The sequence below is a fragment of the Alligator sinensis genome, unplaced genomic scaffold, assembly GCF_000455745.1.
Source record: "Alligator sinensis unplaced genomic scaffold, ASM45574v1 scaffold98_1, whole genome shotgun sequence".
Classification (NCBI taxonomy): Eukaryota; Metazoa; Chordata; order Crocodylia; family Alligatoridae; genus Alligator; species Alligator sinensis.
Genome location: NW_005842058.1, coordinates 682809 through 697566, shown reverse-complemented (window position 1 = coordinate 697566; position 14758 = coordinate 682809). Strand labels below are relative to the sequence as shown.

Genomic DNA, 14758 nt, shown 5'->3' with positions numbered 1-14758 from the left:
CTGCTGATTTAGCAGAAGCCTGGATGTCATTGCTGAATGGCATGAAATGGAGCAAAGGGATGGAGCAAGGAAATACAGGGCTTAGGGGAAGTGATGCCAGCTGCTATGTCATACTAAAGCGACTGATCTTGAAGGAAAGGAGGTGATGTCAACTCCTATATCAAGAGAAGGAAATGGCATCTGCTCACAAGGCGCAGAAAGATGATATCGCGGGAAAGGCAATGAGGTCAGCTTGCCTCTTAAGAGGCAGGGAAGTGATCCTGGATGGAAGGGGATGCCATGGGAAAGGAAGGGGAGCTAATATACAATGACATGCATCACGGGAAAGAAATATGATGGGACCTTATTCTGAAGAGTGCTGCCGATGCAAGGCAAGGTTGTCAGTCAGAGGAACCTGACTATGCTGTCTGATGGACAAAGGGAAGTATTTGCATAATCTTGTCTCTGGAGGAGTTTTGTCTGAGGAGAAGCATACCTTCACGGAGTTATATGCTCTCCAGCTCTTGCTCCCCTCTCAGCTCATGCCAAGTCTTGTCTCATTTGGAAGTGGAGAGGGGCTTCCACCTCTTGGACCCATGGTTAAGGCAGCTGTTAAAGCTTCTCCCTCTGGTGACAACGGGTTTTGTAGTGCATTTCACACAGAGATGCTGACAATCAAGCTTGGGATTTCTCAAACTCTCATTCAGTCAAATTGTCACAGCTAGAGGCGAGCCCTGTAGTTTGGAGAGAAATTCTCCAAGGGAACAGATAATAGCTTGGGGTTTCTCAGCTGGTTTCAGCTCCGGCATAGCTGGAAGAGAAGCCATCTTTCACTATTCATTGCTGGGCATGGCTCATAAAGAGGGAATAAAAGAGAGAGCAGAATTTAGGAGCCTTCTCTTCCCATTTTGGTTTATGAGTACAGGATGCATTTCCACCGCAGTGCTTCTCGACAGCATATACACTGCTATTCCCATAGCACCTAAAGATCAGGCTCCAGTTGTGCAAGGTTTACACACAGATAGTCCGTGCAGGTTGCAGTCTGAATAGGAAGACAAAGGGTGGAAGAAGGGACGGATTATTATCTCCACTGCACAGATGGGAGAACTGAGACCGCAAAGAAGGGAAGGGTATGTTGTAAGATGTCTGAATGCATTAGTTGAACGTGCACATGCCAATGTAAGTTTAACCTTCTGCTGATGGCGATTCATAGTTTTACTTGACCTTCGAATTGTAGTCATGGCAGAGGTCTTGCCCACACCAATACAAGTTGCTTGAGGCCTTTTATTTCTAGCGGCACTTGCACAAATATACGATGTAGCTAGCTACCCCCTTGGTGCTCTTGGGAAGACTGCCAGGAAAAACATCCCTGCCCACCCGCTCCAGGGCTGCTGTCTGGGAAGTAAAGGAGCACTCTTGACTCCTCAGACAAGTTACTCTTAAGGAGTTAACTGAGCATGGTAGTGGGTACACACTTCCTAAACTGGAGTAACTTTTTCCAGTGTACATTTGCATTGGACTGTACCCGAAGTCACTATAAACTGGAGAACAGCATTCCCTTGGGAGCAGCTGTGGGGTGTTGCGTGTCTTGTCTATTCTTCCTCCTCCAGAACAAATTAAGAATACTCCAGAGTAAATCAGCCATGTGTCCGGACCCTCTATCTCCCACATGCTCAAGAGCAGTGGTGGCGGGCAGGGCCTGAGGGCAGCTCCGTTGTCTGATTCCTGTGTTTGGCCCTTGAACTTGATCTCTTAAGTCCCAGCAAAATGCATGGCACAAAGTCCTTTCTCTCTCTTTTTCTCCCACTGGGTGACATCCCTTCCTGTCTACATAGCTATTGATCCAGTTCTGAGGGATGTCTAGGACCTGGGGGTTATAGTGGACAATAAGCTGGATTTGAGTCAGCAGTGTGCCCTTGTTGCCAAGAAGGCTAACAGCATATTGGGCTGCATTGGAAGGAGCATTGCCAGCAGATGACGGGACAAAATTATTCCCCTCTGTTCTGCACTGGTGAGGGCACATCTGGAGTCCTGTGTCCAGTTTTGAGCCCCCTGCTATAGAAAGGAGGACAAGTTGGAGAGAGTACAGCGGGGGGCAACGAAAATGGATCGGGAGCTAGGGCACATGACTTGTGAGGAGAGGCTGTGGGAAGTGGGCTTATTAGTCCAGAGGAGAGAAGACTGAGGGGGGATTTAATAGTAGCTGTCAACTCCCTGCAGGGTAGGTCCAAAGAAGAGGGAGCTGGACTGTTCTCGGTGATGGCAGATGACAGAACAAGGAGCAATGGGCTCCAGTTGCAGCAAGGGAGGTTTAGGTTGGATATGAGGAAAAACTTTCTCACTAGGAGGGTGGTGAAGCACTGGAAGAGGTTACCCAGAGAGGTGGTGGGATCTCTGTCCTTGGAGGTTTTTAAAACTCGGCTTGACAAAGCCCTGGCTGGGATGATCTAGTTGGGGCTGGTCCTGTTTGGAGCAGGGAATTGGACTAGGGGTGACCTCCTGTGGTCCCTTCCAACCCTCATTTTCTATGATTTTATGATTCTCTGAAAATGGCTTTTTTAGGAAAGAAAAGAAAAGAAATGGAAAGCAATTCCCCTTCCTGAAGAGGAAGGCAGTTTTATTCTTTTGATTGGATCAGAGATGATATAAACCTTTTCCCCATACCCGAGAGCATGTAACCTTGGCCCGGTAGGAGTAACACTGGGGACAACTGTGCTCCAATGTGCAGAGGTGTTTAAAACAGGCAGGACAGCACCTTTGCTCTTCCTAATTAACTTGATGCTATCATGTAGGCCATAATAAACACCCCAGAGCTGGCCTGCTCAGGCAGTTGCCCTCTTTCCCACTGTGTTCTTAGTTCTCCATTAAATAAGTTATCACCTTGGAGCTCTCTTGACACCTCCAGGTTTCTTGAGAGCAGATGCTTTTGCCTCATCAATTTTTCTGAGCTGCTTTAATTCACAGAAAATATTTTCCATTGTGCTGTGTCTCATTTTAAAGACATCTCCATCACCTTTCAGATGTGCGTGGTGCTTTTCCAGCCCAAACTGCTTCACCAAAGGCCGTGTACATATGCGGGGAGAGGGAGCATGGGAAAATGGAAGACTTGCTCAAAGCCTCACAGCAATGCAGTCTTAGCTTGCAGGCTTGGCCAGGCTGTATAGGCACCATGCTGTATATGATGGACCTGATGGCAATGCCCCACAGGATCAAGCACTCACCTGCTGCTGAGTCTAGCAGCTCCCTGGGCTGACACAGTTAAGACACCCTAGTATATTCAGCCAACAGCACACAAGGGAGAGGTGGGGCAGCATAAAATTTTCCTTGTTGCAGAAACAAAAGAGTCTGGGATGGAGGATGCTTGCTGTAGTATCTGGGGGCATGCAAACCCCAAGGCCTCTGGGCTTGGGCCTGCAAGTAGGAGGCCTGCCAATGAATTTGGGAGCATCTGAAGTCCCAGGATAATGGGTCTGGAACGGAGCATGCTTGCCGGTTGTAGCACCATACGTGGTGTTTGGAACAACTGAGTTTCTGCCTGCTCAATCAATCTGTTTTTTGGAAAGGCTGAATTCTGCTCAGTCCATATGACTGGGAACTGATTTGGCTGATCTGACCCGAAATATATTTAATCATAATAAAAAAAAGTTTGTACAACCTGCTTTGCGCTCACGAGGAGCCAGGGAAGGGTTAACTGAAGAAGTGGATCATTTTGTTTACTAAGGGGGGAAAAAATTCAGCTCTTGCTTGCTCAGGTAGGGGATTGCGACAAGGCTTTGCGAGAAGGCTGAGCTTGTTAGAAATCACCATGCCCATTATACACGTGCACAACAGCTGCTTCTCCAAATGGGGAAGGGAATGGATACAATCTCGAGAGGCCGATGAAATTCAAAGATTTCAGCGTGCCCGGCGAACAAACAGAGCCTCATCAAATAGCCTATTGCACTGAACAGCCTCCCTTATGATAATTGTCTCGCGGCCACAGCCATCTGCAAGCAGAAAGGGAGAAGAGCAAGGAAAACTTTTGGAGATTTAAAGAAACAGAAAGACTTGCTGTTACTGGCCCAATGTTAGCTAGCCCAGGTACTGGGGTGATGGCTGTGGCATGAGTTCCTGAGTAGGGCACGTGGAACCGATGTGGGTCACGGTGTGACGCCCTTCCCCTGTGCTCCTATTATTTCTATTGCAGCCTCTGCCCTCTGCCACACCCCATCATGCTAGGCACTGCACTAGTGCAAAATGGTACTGTGAATGCCCTCCAACCAGCGGGAGAAAGAAGTTACTCCCATTGTGCACATGGGGAGTTTAGCCACAGAGAGATTAAGAGCACATCACCACCATGCTCCCGAGCTCGCTCCTGCTTGTACATGCCAAACCTAAGGCTGCTCCGGAACTGGCCGTTCTTGAGACCTCTGTTGCATGCTGTGTGCTTTGGAGAGCAGCGGCCAGAGTGGGCCCAGGACACTGGGAGTGCAGTGTGGATGCATCCCATGCCACTTGCCATAGGTCCCAAGGGTATAGTCTGTGATGGAGCTGGGAACTGGATGCAGGTGACCTGGCTGGCACACAGGACCTCTATTAGCAAGACCATCCTCTCCTCCATGAGGGCTGAGCTTTGGAGGCCTGAAGTGCTTCCCAGTATGCTTTACTCCTGGTTGGACTTGGCAGGTCTTTCTCTTGGGCTGGTATCAGCTTTATTTCACCTCTGGACACTCAGCCAGGCTTTTTCTCCTCTTTCCAGGGCTCTTACCCACTTGTTCCAGCTATGACTGATATATTAACCTGTGCTCTTCCCATCCAGGATCCCTGGCTTTTGGTAGCCAGCTGTGATAGGCAGTGGGCACCTTGCCTACCCATGAAGTGGCTGCTATGCTACAACTGCTCAGGTCCTGCTAGTTGAGGCTTGCTTGCATGCCTTGGGCCCAGGCTGGGATGGAGGGGTCCTGGGTCATGAAAGCCTATCCAGAGGAACTGGAAAAAGCAGCAGTTCAGAGCTCAAAGCAGAGCCCAGCTAGTATTGTTAATTATCTTGCTTGAAACAGGTGCAAGAAGACAAAAGGCAGGTCAATTGATGGACACATTTGACCAGGCATCTTGAATCTGGACCTTTACATCACAAGACTGATGCAAAAAAATCACACGACTTTTAAAAAGCAAGCCATTATTTTTTAAACACACTTTGTCTTTTGAGTGTTCGGGCCCATTTTCCAAATGATCTCTACAACTCTGGTGGATAGAAAACCGCACACCCATTCCATGGGAAATTTAGACTTTCCCAATATTTTAAAATTCTTTTTGGGAAAAAAAAAAAAAAAAAATTAAAGATCAGCAAAATGAAAATTTGGGAAAAATGCATTTTTGACCATCAAATCATTTTATTTTGATATTAAAAAATGTGGTTGCACATTAGGGTGGAAAGAGGCTGTTTGGATATGATTGTTCATTGTGTTTTGGGCTTTTGTATTAAAAGTAAAAAATACAATATATATGTGCCATAATATGCACAAATGAAATGCAAATATCCTATGAAATGTTATGCTACCACTGACGATTTAATAAAATAGAAGAGTTAAAGGGGAATTAATTGAAGTGATTAAGTCAAAACAGAACTTTTTCTAATTTACTGAAATGAAATAGATAGTCCAAAAGCAAAACTAGTAGGTCAAAACAATTTCTCCCATTGAAAATTTCACCAAAATTGATGTTTTCTTGTAAAATGCTTTGATTTCAGCAAGATGGGTTTCTTTGTAATGGGACATTGTTCTGAGAAATTGCTTTTAATTGGCTCTAGTAGAAAATAACTTGTTATTTTAAATTGAAATTCTACTGTAAACCACGGGACTCCCAAAGCTTGGGTTTCAAAAGCAAGAGGAAACATCATGTCACGCGGGTGGGGAACGCTGCGTTGTTATAGCTGTGTGCCTAATTTTCGCTACCTCCAAACACCAGTGCTCAGGGAATCCTGACTGTACCCCAAAATCTCTCCATCCAATTAAGGAAACAGCTAATGAGTTCTGGGCTGTAGCTGGCACAGTGCAAGTTGTTGTGTAGGTAATTGCAGAAACTTCTCAGATGCATTTTCCCAATAGGCCCCATTTTCTTCTGTGGTTGGTAGGAGCTGTTGCATTTTTCTCAATTAACTCCTTGGATGGCATTGTTCCAGCAGCAATTAGCAGCGTTCAAGGGACTCCCGTGTCCTGCATTACAGTTTCCTAATATAATTACCACAGTAAATTAACAAGGAATTAAATCAAGGGAAAGGGAAAAATAATAATAATGAAATTGCATGTAACCACAAAAGGTCATGGCTCCGTGTCTGGTGAGAGGTGTTTCTTGCAGACATTTTGGGGTTTGTCTCCCTGCCTTTTCAACACGGGCAGGGGACAAGCCAAAGGGAGAAGGCCAAGTAATTGGTTTGGACAGAGAGGCTTGAAAGAGAGAGAGGGAGCCAAAAAAAATACATGAGTTAGGCCAAGAATCCCAGCAGATATTTCCCAGGGACTCCCGCACTGGAGAGGCAGCGAATTAGCACTGACAAGGAGTTCTGCTGAGTGCAAGGGATGTTGAAGATGCCTGTAATGTGGAGTTTGCTTTGTATGTATCTTGCTCAAAGCTGAATTAGGGAATCAGATAAACCTCCCCAGGAAACAACTCCCATGGGAGCAAGGAATCAGTCATCTCACACAGAGCTCCCTTGGGATCAGAGGATACATTCAGGTCTCCCCCCCATTTGCATTTCATACCTCTACTTCTCTGGCTATTTTGGGGGGCTGTGCAGCAATTTGATGTGACCCTCCACTGACTCTTCCAAACAGCTGGACCATTTGAGGGCCCTTGTCTTGCCCCTGCACTCTATATAGCTGATCACCCATAGCCCTTGGCCCATCCTGCTGGGTCTAATTCATAGCTCATCTACGACAGCACGTAAACCCAACCATTCCTCCTCTTCTGGACTAGATGCATCCCTCAGTTCCTGGCATAGAAATATGCTACAGGAATGGGAATAGCCTCAAAGGTGAGCTCTAAACAGCATCAACCTTGAAAAAAGCATCTGAGGATACAGACCATGCCAAAACAAACCATCCTTTTGCAAAGAAGGAGGAAGAACTTAGTTCGCATGGAGGGCACCTGAGCTCAGTGTGTAAGGAAGAATTGCAAGCTTGAGTCTTAAGAGAATATCCTTCTTCCTTGGCTATGATCACAGTTTATAGGAAGGCTAGGAAACAATGATGGGGATGGGGGAGCTTGATCCTCCCGGAGGTGAAATGTTGGTTGTCAAATCCTATTTGGGCCATTGTGAGTGCACAGGGAATTTAGTGCACTGAATGGATCTGAAGCCTGCATTAGAAGAAAGGTTAATTGGCCAATTTCTTTATTGCAAGAAGCAAAGGCGCACTGAGTATTGTGGACCCCAAAGGGCACGCTCCTCCCATTCAGACCATCTAGGATTATAGCCACAGCGTTCTTGTAGAGGGGTCTGAGGGAAATTAATACCTCTGCATACTTGGATGCTGTGGTTATCTCGAGTCATCAGCAATCCCTTGCAGTTGATTACCTGGAATACCACTGGAAGGGATATCCGTAGCACTTAGAGGAGGTGTTCCACCAAAAAGGTGGATTAGCAATAAACCCAGGTCAATTCCTGATTCGCAAAAGGCAGTCAGCCAGCTAGAGCATGCATGTGGGGAACGGCTTGTGAAAGCTCAGAGAGAGAGAGAGAGAGAGATCAAGCCTTTCTTGGGAGCCTAAACCAAGAAACAAGTCAGCTCCTTTCTAGGGATCACAGGGTGGTGGAGGAAGCTACCTCCCCTTATGGATCTGGCTCAAGAGAAAAAAGAAAATCATGTGATATGGCCAAGGGGACATGAGCAGTATCCTTCAGACATCGAGGAAATCCTTCTGTGGGTTGCTATCTCTTTAGGAGCCCAGATTTTCTAGCTGAATTTATAGCAGAGGCCACTCTGGGAGCAGATTTATTGCGAGGAGGAGGAGGAGGAGGGGTGCAACAGGCAGGGGTGCATGTGAGCAGGAAGGGGTTCCCACAAGAGACTACACAGGCTGCAGTAGAAAAAGAACTATAAAAGGGGTGAGAAGTCCCTTCACTACCATCTGTAAGGAAGATGCCTTTTTGCACAAGGCTCCAGCAACTGCATAGAGTGAAGGGTCATAATTCCACATTAATGAGGCGATACCTTGCATTGCAGCCCTGTGACTTCCCCATTGCCTTTATGCCAGGGAGATTATTCAGATTACTCAGATCAGTTTACTTGTTTTCTCAGGGGAAGAAAATGAAAGGGAGGCAGCCGTCAAATGGCAGGGGCACAGGTGCTCCCCATTGACCAATCTGTTCAGGAGCTGCTACAAAGGGATGGGAGGGGGAGGTAGAAACCTATATAAGGCAGCTTGAGCCCATCTATCTGGCTGCTGTGGAAGAGGCAGTGTTGTTAAAAGTGGGTGCTGAGAAAAGCAAACACTTTGGGTAAAAACAGGCAATGAGCTAGTGGAGAGCTGGATACAGGAGGGAGCCTGGCTTTTGGGGGATCTGGACTTGTTTGAAAGGTAAGAGAAATAATGGAGACAGGGGGCTTGAGGGTTGGTTAATGAGTGGTACACTTTAATGAGTTGCTCCTTTCCTTCTTCCTTTGTGTTGTGGTGGCTGGGTATGGCTGGATGGTACTGACCCTGGATGAGCACAGAGCCCCACTCTTCTGTCTACTATGCCCATATGTGATAAGATATGGTGCTTGTCCCATGGAAATGACCATCTAAATGGATATAGCATATAAATAGCTAGATAAAGGGAGCTGTGGGGGGGGAAGTAATACAAGCTTTCTTCACAGATGGTATGGATGGAGAGCCAAATACCTGAAACGATCAGTCTTGAGTTGCACACTGTGTGTGGTGAGTTAGATATCAAGCCTAGCTCTTCTGGGCCCCAAATTTCTTCTAATGTTGTTTCTACCAAGGCAATTCCTGCCTTAAGCTTTCCACAGCTTCCTTCCATTTCTGTAGAGTGTGTGTATTTTTTTCCTGTTCTTTGCTCCTGGCTTTTTCCTTCCCAATTACTCAAACACGCGTAGAAAGGGATTCCTTAGATCCTGCTGGAGACTGCATGGTTGGGTTGCTTGTATTGGGAAATGCTCTTGGAGAAGTAAAACCACTCCACTAGGGAGAGCTCAATGGATACTCTTACTCTTTTGAATTCTCTAACAACTTTCTTCATATGTACCCTTATTCTTAACTTGTGTTGAACAGAGGGTCTTAAGGCTTTCCAGGTCCCCAAAAGTCAGCAAACATTAAAGGTGTTTTATTTATTGATTTTGTTTTAATTTGGTGAGGTCTCAGAGGATCAAGTTGAGGCTTTAGGTTCTTATGGAAACCACTAGGGTTGGATCTAGGAGGTATAAGCTGGGAATTTAAGTGTTCATGTTCTAGTCCCAACATAAACTGGATGCTGAACGCAATTTGGGGGTTGGATGTGGGTTAATTTGTTGTGCGCACTTAACTGAAATGGCTTGGCTAAATTGGTACAACCTTTTGTGAAAGTACTTTCAAGTTGCTTTGGCCACTCGATTGATGTGGCTGGTCTTTTTAAGCTTCTAGGCATAAGATTGCATTAAAATAAATGTATACACCTAGAAGAGCTGTGCCCATATCACTAAATCTATTTTTCCCTTAACTGTCTTTAGTTGAACTGATGTCTCTTGTGCCCTGATAAGGCCTGACTGCTGTAGGCTGGGATTCTGTGGAACTTGGTGAGCAGCAATGGTTCTACCTAATGATTTGGTACTTAAATTCAGATGCTCCACATAATCCTTTCAGAAAGTGGTCAGGGTGCCAGTTGCATGAGAAGAGGCTTTTTTTGCTTTTTATTTTTTTTATTTATTTATTTTTTTATTTTTTTGTGACTTGGATGGGTTGGAACTACTGTCCCACAGGCTATTTCCTTCAGTCTTCTGGTACTTCTGCCCGCATGTCATGCGGGGGGGGGGGTATATACATGGGGACTGGCCTCCTATCTGAGATGCTGGCAGGGTTTCTTTTCACCATGGTATGCCTGCTCCAGTAACTTGTATATCTGCAATTTGGAGGTGGGTGGGGTGTCAGTGCTTAGTTTACATATTGGAAAGAGATTGGTGGGTTTTGGGTAGGATTTCAGTCCAAAGGTATCTTTCCACTTGGCTTCCTGAACTCTGGAGTTAGGCTCCTGCAGAGCCAAGTTAGTGAAGCCCCAGTGACTGTTTGTGGGATTGCAGTTTCCACACCTGGTCTGCATCTGGGCTTGTGAGTGCCTTATTAGCACATGTTTCATATGATTGTCTCCTGGGGTGCAACAGTGGTGAGAGATGGGGAGCCTGTGAATGGAGGAGGAAAGCATTTTGTTTCCTGCAGCTAGTAAAGCATCTGCAATGCAGACCACTTACTCTCCCTCTCCCTGTGCTTATGTTTGGTACACACTGCAGCATAGGGGGATTTGCCAGATACCAAATCTGTGAGGATCTTTCACACATCTGTGTATGTACATGTTAGGTGATGGAGAGAAGCTTGTTGTGAACCAAGGGAAGAAAGCAAGGCACTTCAAACATGGCATGTTTGTCCAGCGTTGTTGTAATAGCAGCACTTGCATCTCCCTCAAATAGTACACTGTTTCCTGGGAACAGCTTGGTTGCTGGATTAGGTGGGGAAATATAATTGCATTGCGGTGAGGTAGTTGCAAGCGCAGGCCGGGGTCAATCTCTCACAATGTACAGACCACACGGGGTCCTTGTGTTGAGCCAAGAGGCATTGTAGCGCTGCTGGCTTGCTGTGTGTCAAGCTGGGGGTCCTCTTGCAGGGAGTGTGGGAAAGGGAGACTAAGCACAGGCTCCTGCTGTGGTGAGAGCAAGGCTCTGGCATCTGTTTATTCATCCGGGTTTCTAATTATGGCCCTGTGCTTGCTAGTGGAGGCAGTCTGGTTGTACCTGCTGCCCAGGTGGGTCTGGCACTTGCAGTGGCTCTTTGCCACTTTGTTGCCTGTTTCCTCTGGTGCCTTTGAGACTGGAAACGGCGTGAACTTGTGCTATTCTTGCCTGGATTACATGGGCCCTCAAACAGCAGTGCTGTACATGCTGGTCACACAACTGTCATGCCTCCTGCTCCAGGCATGGAGCTGGGCAGGTTGAATGGTCCAGCTGCTCCCTTTTGGGTGGTGTAGCTTCAGAGAGAAACCCCTGCTTGTGGTTTGAAATGCTGCTCTTGTCTCCATTTTACTTCTAGCAAATCTCAAAGGAGAGCTTGCATCAAAAACATACCCTTCTATAGACCTCACTTTTTTTTTTTTAATTAGTCCAGGGAAATTTTGAGAATTCAACTTTGTCCTTAATGACGCTGGAGAGAGACCCTTTAATCTTGAGTTTGCTTTGGCTGGGGGATGCTTCCTGCTATCTTGAGCTGGGTGGTGGCCCAATATAAAGTTTAGCTGTGTCTTTAAAGTAAATGAACTTCTGAGGATTAGACCAGTGTGTCAGGAGGCTTCCAGGCTGCAGGGACAAAGCCACAAAGAGTAGCGTAATGGGTCTAGCTTGAACTCCCAGCAAGCACAGCTAGGTTTTGAAGAGATCAGCGTTATAGTATAGGCTCCATACGAGTCTAGGTGCATGCAGTGTTTAGCAACTTGCACGATGGGGCTTGGTACCACAGTGCAACTGTCTGCCACTTGGGTTAAGGTGCAATTCTAGTAGCTGGTAGCAGTAGCAGGCTGTTGGCCCAGCTGCTGAAACGGTATGGGATACCTGATCATATATGCACTAAAGTAATATCAAGATGTGAGTTGGGGCACACATTGGTTTTAATGTCACAGACCTTTAGGGACTCCTTTTTAGTAAATGAGGTTCAGTTGGGGTATTAATTGAAGATCTTTGCTTAATATTACTTCTATTTTTATCTGCCTTATTTTAGTCCTTGTTTCACTCTAAACCTTTGGGAAGTGCAAAATATAAATCAAATGAGCTCCTACTAAAACTGTAACCCTGTGTGGTTTTTAGTTGGCATATGATTAAACAGTGATCACAGAGCAAGGAGAAACGCTCACAATTTTTATGTCCAAATTTTGCAGCCAGCTGATTGCCTCAGGTATAGTATTGTGCAGATCCAATAGAGTTGCACTAAATGCATGAAGAGGGAATTGGGAGACAATATACTTTGGAGCTTGAAAAGGGGCACAACAGATGGAGTCTGAGCTATTTCATGCTATAGATGTACCAGAAATCCACATCTACCATGTCCTGTCATGATTTGGTTTAGACCAAAGGTAACTAGGGAGATGTCAAAGCCAGCTGGTCTAATGGTGGGATTGATGATGATGATGATGATCTTTGTATTAGGGGGTGAATTGAGCCACTCATGCATCCAGGCATCTTGGATATTAAATGAGTCTTCCTCAAATCCAATTGCTATTCTCCAAAAGGAAGGTCTAGATTTTAATCTCGGACATGATGGGTTTAAGAGAGCTTTGTGTATAGGCAGCTGCAGGTTTTTTTTAACATAAGGTTAAGAGAGCTTTGTGTATAGGCAGCTGCAGGGTTTTTTTAACATAAGACATTTTTTTTCTTCTTTAATTGGGGAGGATGCATGTTACTAAGAATAGGGAGCCATCGAAGAGGGATGGATAGGATTGTTCCTGTGATGATTCACATTACTTGGTTGAGTTGTATATCAACCTTATCAGTGTGAGCACTATTCAGCCAGATTAGGGAATGATACTCTGCCACAGAATAGACAACAGCTAATACTGTTGTTCTCAGTGCATGGGCATCAGCTCGCCAAGGAGGCCCTGTATGAGAAATGCTGTCCATACATTGGGTGTGGAAAAAACCCTGCCCTTCAGGATTATCCCATGCCAATAGCAGGGGAGGTAGAAGTGGCTTGCCTTGTGTTACCTGCCAGACCTGGAAATAGTATCTGGTTCTTCTTCAAGCCAGCCCTGTATCTCTGAGGCTGCTTTGCTTGTACTGCCTTGTTACAGTAACATAGAAACATTCATTTGGCTGGAAGCCCGGAGAATATCAGCAGTGTTAGAGCTAATTCTCTTGATAGCAGCAACTGCCTTATCAGAAATTTAGAAATTCAACACAAAAATTCCCAAGTAACTTTCTTTAACTTATTGAGTAAATTAATTACAGGGAAGAAAAATGTATCTCTCATTGCAGTTTCTACTGTGTGGAGCCAGTGAAAAATGACCAAGTCTGTAAAATAGTCTACTAAATAATTAACTTCCCAGATAATTTTTTTTTTCCTCCCTTTTGACTCAATTACTAGTTGGTACTAGAAAGTGCTGAAAAAAACATGGGGGTGGAGGGGTGGTGCTGCATGAAACGATTCTTATGGGCAAATCTTTGATGTACAAGAAGCACTTCTTTTTCCCCAAAGAAAAAAAAAAAAAAAGATTGGGCCAAAGAGCTTTTGATTTTAATTCTAGGCTCTATCTGCTGGGTTTTTTTTTCTTTTTCTTTAATCTGGTTGTAGAGATGCCTCTTGCTTTGTCATCAGAGTCCCTGAATCTGTTTTGTGCTCTGTCCTCCTATTTAAATGACTTATGAGGGTGCTCTTTGGACACCTGAATTTACTCTTATGGTTAAAAATGGCATACTGTATCATGGAGCAGGAATCCAAGGTTGGACTTGGAAGAGATCAGCAGTGGATGCTGAAGATGTTACTCTTCTTCCACATGGTAGAGCTGAAAGTTGGACCTAATTTTTTTTTTTAATTTTTTTTTTTTTTTGTCTTTACCATGCCTGTCCTTGGCTGACTTCAGCTTTTTTTCCCCCTCCCAAGAGCACAGTCAAGGGGCAGAGGTATGTGCATCTCTCTTGATTAGGGTGAACAAGGCTCTGCCAGCTCTCCCTGTCCTCAGCTTCCCTCCACATGTCATTTGTGCCAGGTCCCACAAATGTCTGCTTTCAGCTGCCCAATGATAATGCCTCTGGTGCCAGAGGCTCTGGCTGGGTTAATGAGTGCCCCAGATATTTCCTTGGAGGTTCTTGGATAACTTTGTGGAGATAAGATGGTGTTGACTAGCTGCTTGCATCCTGTCTTGGGAGGGAATGGGGCAAGGGCGCTTGAAAGGACAAATGGCTCAACTTTTGATTTCATTTATTTACTTGGGAGCCTGATTGTGCCAGGGGGCTGAAGCTTTTTGAGAGCGATATCCTTTTGATTTAATGAAAAGGGACTGAAGGGCAGCGAATCAGGAACTGGGGAAGCTCTTTATTTTGGGGAAGAGGTTGAGTAGATGTCTTTAGCTAAAGCAGGGATATGTGCACCCCCAACACTTTCATTTTGGCAGGAGTTTTTCTCTTATCTTTTAAACTGGAGCACTTTGCTTGGGTGTACAAGTTTCTATCTTGGCAGAGCTGGTCCCTTGTGTGCATTGCCTCTTCTACTTCGTGCTACCTCTCAGACTGCAGTCCTACTGCTTTTACCAGGTAGCTGTGTGCCTGTGACACGGAGAGTCATCTAATTGTAACAGATTAATCCATTAGGATTTACACTTCTATTTACTGGATGGAACTATCCATTTCACAGCTGTGCCTTGCATCTAGCTGGCTAGCAAGCAATTTAAATATAGAAAGCAATTTAACCTAGTTGGAGACCAAGGCAACTCACTTAATGCTGTGCATAAATTTCTGAGCTCTTTGCTCCTGGCTGTCAAATGAGAGCTTAACTTCTCTGCCCTGGGAAACCTGAAAAGCAATGGGTGATGCTTTGGGGTAGAGTAAGAGGTGGCTCTTAATGGGCAAGGATT

The 14758-nt window shown here is 45.4% G+C and overlaps 1 long non-coding RNA gene across 2 annotated transcripts in view; it reads left to right on the top strand.

Moving 5' to 3' along the window:
- The first annotated feature begins 8410 nt into the window (after positions 1-8410).
- The window catches only part of LOC102379111, a 156443-nt gene continuing 150095 nt past the window's right edge, over positions 8411-14758 (top strand). For both annotated transcript variants that reach the window (XR_323762.2, XR_001357979.1), the window contains exon 1: positions 8411-8535. This is a non-coding gene — a long non-coding RNA (uncharacterized LOC102379111). The remainder of the gene's footprint in view (positions 8536-14758) is intronic.